Source organism: Mixophyes fleayi, chromosome 6 (assembly GCF_038048845.1).
Source record: "Mixophyes fleayi isolate aMixFle1 chromosome 6, aMixFle1.hap1, whole genome shotgun sequence".
Taxonomy (NCBI): domain Eukaryota; kingdom Metazoa; phylum Chordata; class Amphibia; order Anura; family Limnodynastidae; genus Mixophyes; species Mixophyes fleayi.
The window spans coordinates 12564309-12578962 of NC_134407.1; the positions used below are offsets into that span (position 1 = coordinate 12564309).

At 42.7% G+C, this 14654-nt stretch overlaps 1 protein-coding gene across 1 annotated transcript in view; it reads right to left on the reverse strand.

Annotated features, from left to right (window-relative positions):
- Positions 1 to 10667, reverse strand: part of LRRC23 (leucine rich repeat containing 23) — a 58914-nt gene extending 48247 nt beyond the window's left edge. Inside the window, exon 1 of the mRNA XM_075215817.1 lies at positions 9987 to 10667. The gene's annotated coding sequence lies outside the window, so the exon portion shown is untranslated. The remainder of the gene's footprint in view (positions 1 to 9986) is intronic.
- Positions 10668 to 14654: the final 3987 nt, after the last annotated feature.

The following is a 14654-nucleotide window of genomic DNA, read 5'->3' on the forward strand; positions in this document are numbered from 1 at the left end:
AGGATAACTCCAAATATAAAAACTCTGTAATAGTCCGTGATCTGCCTTTGTGCCCATTGGAAAAAGCAGAACTTAAACACCACGATCCTACTGCAGTAGAACATACACAGACTGGCAGACATCAATAGGCTAGTGGTACTGGCGATCATCTTCACGGCGGTTACAAAGTGACAGACAAAGTCTTCATCTTGAGAGATGATACATATCCATTTGGCAGCAGACCAGTTCTGGAGAGCGAGGTTGCTTATGGCCATAGAACAAATATACATGTCTGATCTAGTGAGGGGGATAGAATGAATCCGGTCCCAAAGCATGACTCCCAGCATAAAACCATTAGATGTCAATCCCAAGAGGCAGACCATGATCAAGGGGGCGGCTAAACCCCATATAATGGTAAAAGACATGATGCAGACTGAACAACAAGTGAATATTAACGATGAATAGCGTGGGAAGAATGCAAATATGAGACAGATTGGTTTACCTCTACAGGGAATCACAGTGTGTTAACACCCTCTCCACAAGGGAGGAGGGTCTACAGAATGTCTATATCTTGTATTCTCAAACTTGTGACATTCCTCTATAAATAGTGGATGTCGTTTATCTTTCAGTAGCTGCAGATGATAATTATCATGAGTTTGTCTAAAAGTAAAATCCAAATCATAAGTGTGTAGACAAACACACAGACCACAGCCAGCTAATGCTTTCTACCTCTGTGATGAAACGAGGTATTAATATCACCCCAACCAGTCTGCACCTCGTTTCTCACAAACTGTGGACTTTAAACACATATACTTTTACTAGCCCTCTGATTCCCCTTATTTGTCAAACATATTTAAACCTTTATATATTCTATTTGTAAGTAGTTAAAATGTCTGGCAGCATGGTTTTCTTATCTTGCAGAAGAGATCCAGGGGTCACTTCTCCATACTCATCCTCCTCAACCTCTCTGCGGCCTTGGACACTGTGGACCACACCCTCCTTCTGCAAACTCTTCTCTTTCTTGGCCTCTCTGGATCTGTCATCGCCTGGTTCACCTCATACCTCGCTAACTGCTCCTTCTCTGTATCCACATCCGGTTCTTCTTCCACCCCTTCCCCTCTTCCAGTTGGAGTCCCTCAGGGCTCTGTTCTCAGCCCTCTACTCTTTTCCCTCTACACTTCCTCCCTTGGTGCTCTTATCTCCTCCTTTGGTCTTCAGTATCACCTTTATGCTGATGACATTCAACTCTACATCTCCTCGCCTGATCTTTCCTCCACCCTCCTCTCTCATGTATCCGACTTCCTCTCTGCCATCTCCTTCTGGATGTCCTCGCGCTTTCTCAAAATTAACATCTCTAAAACTGAACTCATTGTCTTTCCTCTCCCTAGACTCCCCTCCCACCATGACCTCTCTATCATTGTTAAAAACACCACCATCTCCCCTGTCACCCAACTCTGCTGCCTGGGCATCACCCTCGACTCCTCTCTCTTTTACCCCCCACATTCAATCCCTTGCTCAAGCCAGTCGCTTCCAACTATGCAACATTGCCCGCATCCGGCCCTTCCTCTCTCAAGATGCCACCAAAACTATCATCCATGCACTCATCATCTTCCGCCTCGATTATTGCAACCTTCTTCTTACCGGCCTCCCCCACTCCCATTTCGACCCTCTCCACTCTATACTCAATGCGGCTGCAAGACTCATCTTCCTTTCTTGCCATTCCTCCTTTGTCTCCTCTCTCTGCCTTGCTTTACACTGGCTCCCCATCCCCTACAGAATCCCTTTCAAACTCCTGACCATCACTTACAAGACTCTCTCCCAGTCTACTGCCCCCTATATCTCTAACCTCCTCTCCATTCACACTCCTGCCTGTTCCGTGCCCTCTGCCAATGACCGTTGCCTCTCCTCCACTCTGATCACCTCTTCCTACTCCAAAATCCAAGACTTCTCCCGTGCGGCCCCCCTTCACTGGAACAACCTCCCTCGCTCCATGCGTCTCTCTCCTAATCTGTACTCCTTCAAAGGGGCACTTAAAACTCACCTGTTCCCCAAAGTCTACCAAACTTACACCTAACCCTCTGATCTCCTTCGCTCATTCTCAACTCTCTCCTCCCGGCCAGCCTTTTCTCTCCCCCATACTTGGATCCCCTTTGTGCCTGAATTTTGCTTACCCTCCCTTAGGATCTAAGCTCGTATGAGCAGGGCCGTCTTCCCTCCTGTCTCCATACCTGTTCTTCTGTTTCATCTTTACTACATTAGCCTGCCTGGAGTTTCTGAAGTTTTGGTATTTTTTGTTTATATTTCAGTAATGCTTCACCCTGTATAGTCTACTGTTTGTGCTGTGTACGACGCAGCAGAACTCTTGTGGCGCCTAACAAATAAAGGATAATAATAATAATAATAATAATAATAATAATAATAATAATCCATTGTTTCAGCCTAGGCAAAATGATTATTGTCCACCATTCCTGTATGAATGTAGATCGCACCAGGGGGTCTCATGTGTAAATATAGGGAAAAGGTCCACAGATAGAGCTCTAAGTTTAATTACAGAGGACTGAATTGTGTATTTAAATGTAATGTGTCTGGATTGTGATCTCTCCTGTTTAAACAAACTCTGCTGTGTAGCCATAGAACAATATCTGTCCCTAGTTGTATCAAGAGCAAATCTTCTGCTATCTGTGAAAAGGTAAACACAGAAAAAGACCAATCAGGCAGGTCCTGAAACTCCTTAGAAGGTAATTACATTTTTTCCTTCATTTGCTACTTCAGGCTTCTAGAAATGAATTATTAGTCTGCACAGTGCCATGGACTTCCATGGCAACCACAGTCACATAGCAAACGATGTACTGAGCAGTGAGTCTTTGTAGCAACCCTCTGAACTCTAACTGCTCTGTGCCATCCTCCCTTCTTACTCTCCCCTCTGCCATCACATGACAGGCTGAGAGCAGTGAGCCTGTGTTTGTTTAACTGGCAGCCATACTTTGTAACCTCCAGAGAGATTTTGAAAAGATGATAATGATGTGTAGAAGGACAGCTGAGAAACATGAAACATCAGATACATGCATAAAATGTACTTAACTTACTCAATTTAGGGAAAAATATATATTTTATGTGGGTTTGGTATTTTCAAAATAAATATATTGCTTGACGTTTTGTCGGGATTGCATTTTCTTTTCCTTTTTTTTAAACTTACACCTTTTAAAAAAAAGGAAAAGAAAATGCAATCCCGACAAAACGTCAAGCAATATATTTATTTTGAAAATACCAAACCCACATAAAATATATATTTTTCCCTAAATTGAGTAAGTTAAGTACATTTTATGCATGTATCTGATGTTTCATGTTTCTCAGCTGTCCTTCTACACATCATTATCATCTTTTCAAAATCTCGTTTTTTAAACGTTTTTATTGGATTGTGCAAAAATAAAGAAAACAGATATTGAAAGCAATGGTGATACAGAAATAAAAAAGGGGGGAAGGTACAGTAAATGGAGACAAAATGTAAACAAGAGCATATATAATCAGAACAATAAGTAAACAGCAATAGAGTAATTCAGCTGAATAGGAAATATGTTAACAAAAGAAATACATCTTACATCAAAAGGGAAGGGGTAAAAGAGTAAAGAGAGAGAGGGAGAGGGAGGAAGGGGAGAAGTCACTGTTTGAAGATAGAAAAGAAGGATATGAGGAAGAGGGGACATCAGACCAATAGAGGAGGAGAGATCCCAAGGTACTCAGTCCAAGGACTCCAAACACAAGAAAATGTATTGGGGGTGTAATGATGGATGCTTGAGATAAATTCCATATGATAAACTTCCTATATGAGGCTAATAATGGATAGAATTGAAGGTGGTTCCGGGTTCTTCCAAGAAAGAGCAATTTGACATCTCGTGGCAATACGAACATGCCTGATAATCTTCTGGGTATGTTTAGGGACATCAGGAATATGACGGATTAACAAAGTATAAGAAACGGAATTGGGGACAGCGACTTGGGTGATAGTGGTAAGCAAACGATGATTAGCTTTCCAGAGAGGAATCAATTTCGGACAATGCCATAAAATGTGAGACAGAGTACCAATGTGACCACAGAGCCGCCAGCAAAGAGGAGAACAGGTCGGAAATATAACATGGAGACTGTGCGGAAACAGGTACCAACGATAGAAGATTTTCCAAGCATTCTCACTAATTTTGACACAAATTGAAGTTTAGTTGGATGTTATCCCACTCCTGGACTGCATTCTCTAACCCGTCATTTCAGCTCTTTTTTTTTTACCATGGATTACTGTGTTGACCTTACCTACATTACAGTTACATTTTGAAGCCAATTCACACACAGTAATTCTTCCGTTACTCATCAACCTGCACAATTATTATTAATATTGTTATAATTAACATTTTTCAAATAGAACATCCTAAATGAAATGTCAGAAACACATTCAGTAACTTGGATCAACCCAGACGGTGAAAGATTCTGAGAGGATACATAAATTCGGGTGTCATCTGCACAGAGGGAATTTACAGGGCCTTATTAGTTTTCTAGGACAAGCATCATAGATAGAGAAGAGCACAGGACCAAGGTCTGAGCCTTGTAGTACAACCAGTAATAGAAGAAGCGGAGAGGAGGTACAACCAGAGAAACTAACAAGTTGTGCAGTTGTCCCATCATTGACTTGAGGTCCTGTATAAATAATTTGTATCTTTTAACACAGAAGACAGAATAACACACCGAAATATGCAGACACTATCATGTTACTACTACAACCAAATGTATTTCAAAGATCTTACCTACATTATACATATAGGTGCAATGTACACTCCAAACTATGGAATAGATTCACTAAAGGTTCTAAAAAGGAAGAATGGAGGTGTTGCCCATAGCAACCAATCAGATTCTAGCTATCATTGTACTAGATAGCTAGGATCTGATTGCTTGCTATGGGCAACACATCCATTTTTCTTGGTTGCTATGGGCACCACTTATACTTTTCTTATACTTTTCTTTTTTAGAAGCTTTAGTCAGGATTTTGACTGATTTTCTAATGTTTAATATGTAAATACCGGTAACCTTTTAATTCTGAGTAATATATGCTAATGTTTCTTCTTCCTTGGAACGCTGTGACCTTAGTACACCTCCTACCCTCCCCTGGAGGTCAGCTGCCACCCTCCTGAGTTTGGAATTGCCTTTAATAAGAACAATGCTAACTATGGGTGCGTATAGAATAGAGGTCAACTGGCAGAGAGCGAGTCGCAGGTCGTTTTTAGGAAACAGATCAATTAGGATAATGACGGAGGTTATAAAGTGTATAATGAATAATATAAGAAGAGAAAACACGGTGAAGCCAGCACGTAGATGGACGTCTATGTAGGCTTCATGCTTGTTCTTCATGGTGTCCTTCATCTGCTTCATGTGTCTTGTGAGAGATGTTATTATAAGACCAGCTGAAATTACCATTAATACTAATGGAAATGTGTATCCAAAAGACAAAAGTACAATCCGATATATTACAAAGTAATTGTTTTGAATTGTATCAGTAGAGCTGGAGATGAAACTGTAGTTAGCACTGGCTGACAATTTAGTCATGTTGAACAGTGGTAACCCAATCAAGATGCAAAAAACAATGGAGTTAAGGATTATACGTTTGTAATGGTCGAAGAGGCGTCTTTGGTAAAACTGAAATAACCAGTGTTTGGACATCACAATTCTAGTGCAGTAGAACAAGCACAGGAATCCTGCCACTATAAGACTACAGTGAGTGGAGATCATCTTCAGCGCAAAGCTAACTTGGCAGAAGACCTCCATGGGCCAGATGAATTCACAAAACCAATTAAATCCTGACCACAGCAGGTGGGAGAGATTTGACAGGGCAACGGTACATATTAAATGATCAGAGGCAGTTAGGGTGCAGCCTTGTTTCCAGTCCCAAAGGTTCACTCCAGCCATAAAGCCATTAGTGGCTGCCCCTGGCAAAGAGGCAGCTACCTGGAATGCAGAGAGAACGAATGTAATGGTTGAAGACATGTTGACGACACAAATGAAATGATGGAGTGAGACTAGAATGAAGACAAAAGGATGCAAAACATGGAAGCATTGGGTTACCGTTTCCACCAAGAGTTCTGGGAGAGAGAACACACCATTTTTAGAAGAAGGAGGGTGAAGAGAACAGGATCAATGTTTTTGTTGTGCCTGATTTGCTTGTTGTCAGTAGATATCATAGTACACTAGTCAAATCCATGGATTGCAGTTGCCTCATTAAATGGGAGGGGGGAGGGCAAGAACAACCCCCCCTTGTTAACCCTTCACAACATTGCATTGATAGAAAGAATCTGGTCCTAAAGGATGACTGCCAGCACAAAACCATTAGTAGTCAGTCCCAAGAGGCAGACCATGATCAAGGGTGCAGCAAAACCACATATAATGGTAGAAGACATGATGCTGATGGAACAACAAGTGAATATTAAGGACGGATAGCGAGGGAAGGATGCAAATATGAGACAGATTGGTTTACCTATACAGGGAATCACAGTGTGTAAACACCCTCTCCACAAGGGAGGAGGGTCTACAGAATGTCTATATCTTGTGTTCTCAAACTTGTGACATTCCTCTATAAATAGTGGATGTTGTTTATCTTTCAGTAGCTGTAGATGATAAATATTGTGAGTTTGTCTAAATGTAAAATCCAAATCATAAGTGTGTAGACAAACACACAGACCACAGCCAGCTAATGCTTTCTACCTCTGAGATGAAACAAGGCATTAATATCACCTCAACCAGTCTGCACCTCGTTTCTCACAAACTGTGGACTATAAAAACATATACTTTTTCTAGCCCTCTGGTTCCACATATTTGTCAATCATATTTAAACCTGTATAACCCCCATCTCCTCCCTTTAGCTCGTCCTCCCTTCTCTCCTCTTGCCTCAACTGGCTCCTCTTGTGCCTGGTCTGTTTACCCTCCCTTGGGATGTAAGCTCGTATGAGCAGAGCCCCCTCCACTCCTGTCTCCATACCTGTTCTTCCGCTCCGTTTTTACTGCATATGACTGGCCGGAGTTTCTGAAGTATTGGTACTTTTTGTTCATTGTTCTGTATGGTTTCACCCTGTATAGTCTACTGTTAGTACTGTGTGCGGCGCTGCGGATACCTTGTGGCGCCTAACAAATAAATGATAATAATAATAATAATAATAATATATTCTATTTGTAAGCAGTTAAAGTGTGTGGCAGCATGGTTTTCTTATCTTGTAGACTAAGTCCATTGTTTTAGATGATATAAATAAAAAGTCATCCCTAACAAACAGCGCTCCCTGCAAATAGCTGCCTAAATACACAAAAGAATGCCACTACATTCAAACCATGGATAAAACATACAAAGTACCTGAGGCGCACATTGCAAGATACAACAAATACGGCTGTATAATCAAACCAAGCTCAATATTGTGTACAATGTCCAACATAAAGAATGAATAGATAAAAAGCAGTCTTTTCTTTTCCACCTATGGGACTGAACACAGTTATAGGATATGAATCCCCATATCGTTCTTTCTATTCTATTCTTTCAAATTAAAGAAACAACTATATGGGGATTTATATCCCCTAACCGTGTTCGGTCCCATATGTGGAAAAGAAAAGCTGCATTTTATCTATTCATTCTTTATGTTGGACATTGTACACGGCATCAGGCTTGGCTTGATTATACAGCCGTACTTGTTGTATCATGCATTGTTTCAGCCTAGGCAAAAGGATTATTGTCCACCATTCCTGAATGAATGTACCACACACCAGGGGTCTCATGTTTTAATATAGGGAACAGATTAACAGATAGAGCTCTATGTTTAATTACAGAGGACTGCATTGTGTATATAAATGTAATGTGACTGGATTGTGATCTCTTCTGTTTAAACAACCTCTGCTGTATAGCCATAGAACAATACTTGTCTCTTATTGTATAAAGAGCAAATCATCTGCTATCTGTGAAAAGGTAAGCACAGAAAAGGACCAATCATGCTGGTCCTAAAACTCCTGAGGTCCTTTAGAAACAAGCTCCAGAGAACAGCAAATTGGAATTCACTACCGAGTGATAGCTGTAGTCAGACTGGTGTTGAGGTCTCGGTCTCTGCCCTGACAGGAAAAGGACAGTGGGTCCTTGGAGTACTGCCTTTGTCCTGATCTATTCTTTCTAGGTCTTGGGGAGCTGTGTGTCTGCCAAAAGCAGAGTGACAGTAACTCAGGACCGCTGCCTTGCTGGTAGCCAGGAGAAGTGTGGATAGACGGCACCCCCTGAGAGTTGCTAGGAAACTGATGAGATGTTTTCATTATACCCTGTGTGTTGTCTGTGCCAGACTGTAGTGTTATTTGTTGCAGGGTATTATTTAAATATGATTATTGCTGTTTGGTGTTACCAAGTTGCTAAATAAACCTATTTATTATATTTTGGATATTTGTCTGGGTGATTTTGAACCTTGGTACCAGGTAGGCCAGCTGTGCTGCACAGAGGGTTACATTAAACCCGGTATCATCACAACCTCCCAGAAGATATGGTGGTGAGGGCAGAATTAATGCACATGACATAATGACCAGTCATTGTTCTTCGTGTCAATACAGGAAATGGCAATTTTATAGGTATGTAATGATGTAAACAGGAAAAATTTAGTGCCTACCTATCATCTAGTCTATTGTCATTTATATCAGACTCAGCATGTGATCGTACAACATCTGTCCTACACCTACTTATTACACCAAGGATGGGAGAGGAATGTTCAGCAGCTAAACTAAAACGTATCAGGACCAGACTGAGGACCAGATAGATTACTAAAAGATTTGCTCATCATATGAGGGAGGAAAGGACCCAGTCACGTGGATCATAAGTGTTTCAGTGCTGCATAATGTTCCAACAAGTGTATGGTATATTACTATAAAGGTCTTGTTTTTCTCAATTATCAAATCCATATTATCATTTGGGTCAATATTGCATCTCTGATTGAACTAGACATATAGGAATTATAATTAACAACCGTTAGATAAAACAAGTGGATATTTAAAATATTAAAGTTTATTAACTAAACCAGACGCCCTCCTCACTTGAATCTACCTCTCCAAATAGCACCACTCATAATCATAGTTCTATTATTTTATTTCAAATATAAGCAACAGTGCATGCTGGGACCTGTAGTACCCCAGAAGTTACAGAGCCACAAGTTGCTTATGTTTATATTACATCATACCTGACAACTTTATTTTTTTTTCCCGGGATGATGCAAATTGCATCGTTTTGACCACGCCCTATGCAATTTCATCACAGGGTGGGTGACGGGCCAAAATTACACGAATCGCATCATGAAGGCCCCCATCCCACAGGATGCGGGAGAATGTCCTGCTCTCCTGAGAGTCCCACCTGGAATTCGAAAGTCTCCAGGACATTTTGGGAGAGTGGACAAGTATATATTATATACATAGATACAAAACCAAGTTTTATATATCTATCCAAATACATTTTTAAATAAGCCATTCCCCTAGAAATACCATTTCAAGCAACACATAACTGTAATAATATATGTGTAACCCCCTGTCACTGTGTGTAGTATGAGGTGCACAGTTTAGGCAGTACACCTCCTTCTCAGCCCTGGTTAACACCTTGGGGTAAATGTATCATACCCCGGTTTTGTCAACTCGCCGGGAATCGGCGAGTTGACAGCTAAAATTAAAAGCGGCACTGGCTTGCAAAGGCAAGCGCTGCCTTTACAAGCCAGCGCCGCTTTAAATTTTAGCTGTCAACTCGCCGATTCCCGGCGAGTTGACAAAACCGGGGTATGATACATTTACCCCCTGGTGTCAGTGTAGCCAACTCTGAAATGAAAAACAAGCAACCGGTAAGTAAAAAACAAGCCCAAACCAATCCTAAAAAGCCCCCCCCTTCCCTAAAAAAAAAGGACCCTTGGGGACTATAAGGGCAGGGAAAGGGGTGTAGGGATGCAGGCTCCCTCATATACTCTCATATACCCGCTCACCGTTAATAAAGCTGCTGGAGATGAGATGATAATGATGAATGATGAGGCTGCTGTGGATCGCTGTCTCTGTCCGTCTGTGTTATCCCTGCTGCTACCTGGTTAACAGTGTGCCAAATCTGCCATGTGTTTATACAAGTGTATGTGATTTATTCCATGTCCTCCTCTGACGCCGCCCACCCACCAACAAAGCGCCACTTCAAAGGAGGAAATCACTGCACAACCCGCCCACAAAAACCAAAAAATTAAATGCACCAGTAACAAAATGGAAACCGACAAAAGAAAAACCCAAACAAAACGATTGTGCAGCCCGAGGACGTGGAGCTCTGTCCAAGCCCAAAAACAAGCTGCCTGCGGCAGACCAAGAAAACCCGCAACTTAAGAAGAAAAGAAGCCCAATTCCGCTTGTTATAAGCGGAATTGGCAACTATGCCTGGTGTGGATGTAGATGACCAGAGGGTCCTCACACATGCAGGTTATTACACAGTGTCTGTGAATATGTTGAGACACAGGTGATGTAACTTGGGGTGCAGTGCAATAAGATGTCTATATTGCAGAATACATTTATTTATTTACCTCCTTCTTCACTCCAGCACATTCTTAAACGGTTGCAGTGATAATGTAAATATGTGCAGTTCCTATATACATCCCCTGTCCCCTGCACGGGTCTTAGTGGCTACATAGACAGAATATTAATGGGGTAGTCACATTTCTCTCTGAGGGTATTATCTGTCACCCCTCCTCTGTGGGGGGTGTTATCTCTCTCCCATGCTTTGGGTGAAGGGGGATATATCTCTCCTGTCCTCTGGGGGGGGGGGGGGGGTATTATCTCTCCTGTCCTCTGGGGGGGGTATTATCTCTCACCCCTCCTCTGAGGGGGGGGGGGGTATTATCTCTCACCTGTCCCCTGGGAGGGGGGGTATTATCTCTCACCCCTCCTCTGAGGGGGGGGGGGGTATTATCTCTCACCCCTCCTCTGAGGGGGGGGGGGGTATTATCTCTCTCCTGTCCCTTGGGGAGGGGGGTATTATCTCTCAGTTGGACGCTGACAGACACTCCCTGTGTGCTGCTACTTTCTATCATGGTGTCACTTTCTGAGGTAAATTATCCCTGTAATCTGCCCCATGTCACTAGTATTATGTCAGTGATGTTGTACTATGGCCCCTAGTGGCAGCAGGCGATGGACCAGCTCCCCAGATGATCAGGGGGGTCCCAGGACCTCCTCCCCTCTGTCCTGGGTCCCTGGATTTCCCTCCCTCTGCTGGTTCTTAAATCCCTTATATCAGCCTGATGTTGCTAAGCAACATTCCCTGGGTGTCTCCTCTGGGTCCTAGTGCCGGTCACACGCTCAGTCACTGGGAGGTGTGAACAACAACACCAGAGGGGGTTTTAGATATGAAAAGTGCTGGTAAAATGTATCTTCCTCCACTCACCCCTTGTTTTGACAATGTGTCATTTTATTTCTTCAGCTATTTTATTTTGTCAGCTTTGGCAAATCTCTGTCCTCCTCATACTTCCAGCGAACTTTCATTGTGGCCCCTCAGTCCCTAGCTAGCACAATATCACATGCACGCCTTCTTTGTGAGCGCAATATGGTGACACTCAGTGACTGTCACCCCCAATGGACTCACACCTCCAAAATGTGTGTTCTAAAACCTCTATTTCAAACTTAGAACTCATGCACATGGGGAGGATGTATCTCTACAACTCAGTCAGACCTTGTTTAAAATTATTGCTACTTGGCATGACCATACCTTAAATAACGAGGCAATTACATTTTGATACATTTAGGTTTGCTCCTAAAATAAAATTCTTTACAAGCCCTCTGACCTGAAAATAATTATAACAATGTTATTTCCAGTGACACTGACAGATCACCAAAACATTTAAAAAAAACAAAAAAAAAAACAGGATTTTTTTCACCCCTAATTTTACAAGCTTTTTAGTCGGGTACCAGCGATGAAGTTGGGCCCCGGCTTAAACAGTGCTTTAATATTCAGTGGTGAGATACAGCTGACCGCCAACAGAAGCGAGTGGGGAGCATCCTGTTGTCTAGCAGCGGGCCACCAGTATCATTGCGCATGCGGGCGCTGGCACCCGGAGCCAGGAAGAACGCCCCGTTGCCAGGCAACAGGATGCGGGCAGCGAAAGAAGTCAGGCGTCCATCCCCAGCAGCTACAGGAAGTGTGGGGACGGCGCCTGACAGAAGCAACCGTAAAAAATATATTTTATGTACAGTAGACATTAAAAACATCTTAATAAATGTTTTTCATGGAAACTTTAATGTTTAATCATTAATTAAATATTAAATTCTGTGCGTTCTTTTGAAAGTTTATATATATATATATATATAGACTATTCTGCTGTGTCTTGTGTAGTAGACAATAGACCTACACCCATATTCATTACCACACGTATCGGCAGATCCTCTCCTTGTTGAATTCGGGCGTTCGTATACCCAATTTACTTGTATTTTAAAACAAACACACATTGTGCTCAGTATGCATCTCTTAATGAATCAGGCCCTCCGTGTTTACAGAGAGCAGGTGTTGCATATTTTTCCCAAAATAGAGTGTTGGGAAATCGTGTTGAGCATTGTAGATCCTGCGTGAATGTTAGTATATATGTACTATGTCCACCCATGGTTCACCTTATACCTCACCAACCGCTCCTTCTCTGTATCCACTTCTAATTCATTCTCCCCCCCCCCCCCCCCTTCCTGTAGGAGTCCCCCAGAGATCTGCTCTTGGCCCTCTACTCTTTTCGCTGTACACTACTGTGACAGGATGGACCACCTATGCCCCCATCTGTTGGGTTGTTGGGACTGGCTGGGCTTGTCTTCCTACCATTCCCTTCCTTTCTCACAGATGCACCCTCTAACTGCAGCAGGAGAGGTTTAAGCTGCTGCCATCACTGGACTCCTTAGCTGCATTCTTCTGGGTAACTGTTGCTGCTAGTATACCCTTCACTAGGCACCTGGGCTGGCACTGTAATACCCTGCAAATCACAGGTATATTACTGGATGCACTCATTCACAACACTACAGATTCCCAGAGTGCCTCTAGGAACTATAGTGCTCCTTTTGCACTAGATCCCCTCTACTTACTGTACCTGCTGTCTCTTTACCTATTCTGCTCCAACTTCACTGTACTGTGCTATGCATGGAGCTCTGGTATTATTCATTTACTGTTCCACAGCTCCAAACTATTTCTCTTTGTAACTCTCCCCCATTACCATCACACAGCAGCAGCTTACATCAGTCCAAGGCACAGGCCAGTGCTTGTCTCAGAGATACCACCATCGATGAAGCATCAGCCACTGCTTGGTCTCTCCTCCTCTGTTCCTAATTGCTTTGCTGCCATGTTCCTCTTGGTTCTCCTGTCCCTCACCTCTGGGCAAAGCTTTAATGGGCAGTCACTGTTGTCATCTTCTCCCTTCAGCAGCAGGTGACAGATGGCATAGCAGCAGAGGTGCAGGTATTAGTGGGTGAAGACAACTGCAGTAGTGATGTACGTGTTGTGTGTGGGGGGGGTCAGACAGACCAGAGCAGCAGCTTGCAGTGCAGGCCACGAGAAATAGAGGGTTATTACTTTAGGTAGTGTAAGTCAGCGGTGGGAAGGTGTACTTATGCTGGGGTAACTGTTCACCATGCAGGTGATAAAAAAAAAAAAAAAAAAGACGAAGCTAACCATGAAGTTTCTGCAAACTGCAGAACTTACATCGTGATCGCTGCAGGTGGCATTATTAGAAGACATACTCCATTGCATACATTTTAGAGACACAGGCAAATCCTTCTGGTCTTACTAAACTGTTACTTGATGTTGTCATTCTGCAGCCAGTGTTGTAGAACTGGTGGCCATTACAGTCAGTACTAGTTCTTTCACCTGGGAAGAGGCCCACGGCCCATTAAACAATCATACAGCAGTCAGACCACATTGAGCAGGAGATTATAGCATCCATGAACTTGGTCCTCCAGCATATGATAGGCACATGAGCATTCCCATTTGGGGGAAAAAATTGTCAATACACACACTCTATAGAGTCATAAAGACCTAAAAATCTTGTCCTAGATACAGAGGAGACCTACTACATATTTATAGTTAAGAAAGAAGTTAGTTTTCTCCCCCATTTCACATTACAGGGTAGGTTGTGTTGTACAGTGGACAGATTTCTGAATAAATCCATTTTAATTCCATTCAGCCCCTTTGGCATTTTTCCCCATTTTATTTTTAGTCAGCTGTAAGGGAAAATGAAAGTACCAGACCTCAGGGAAACACAAGGGGGCGCTCAAACACACGTGAAGACAGACCTGAGACAAACTCATCTCTTGCGTCTGCAGCATTCCTGCTTAGTGTAAATGTTCCAGAGTTATTCCCGGACTGCTGCAAAGTAAAACACTTTCACTCACACCGGTAAGACGACACTTCTCAATGTACTTTTACTGGATAATGAAGGGTGTGATTATACCTTGGTGTCACAAGCCCTTTAAATGCACCAGTGATACGGAGATTATTTTCAATCGTAAAAATGGCAAGGCACCAGAAAGAGGTCAGACACAGCAACCAGTGGCAGTCTTTCTGGTAGGACGAATGTTACCGTATTCACCCTAATGTACAGGAGATTAAAGTGATACGAGTAGCCCGCTGTCCCAGGAAAAGACAAACACAACTC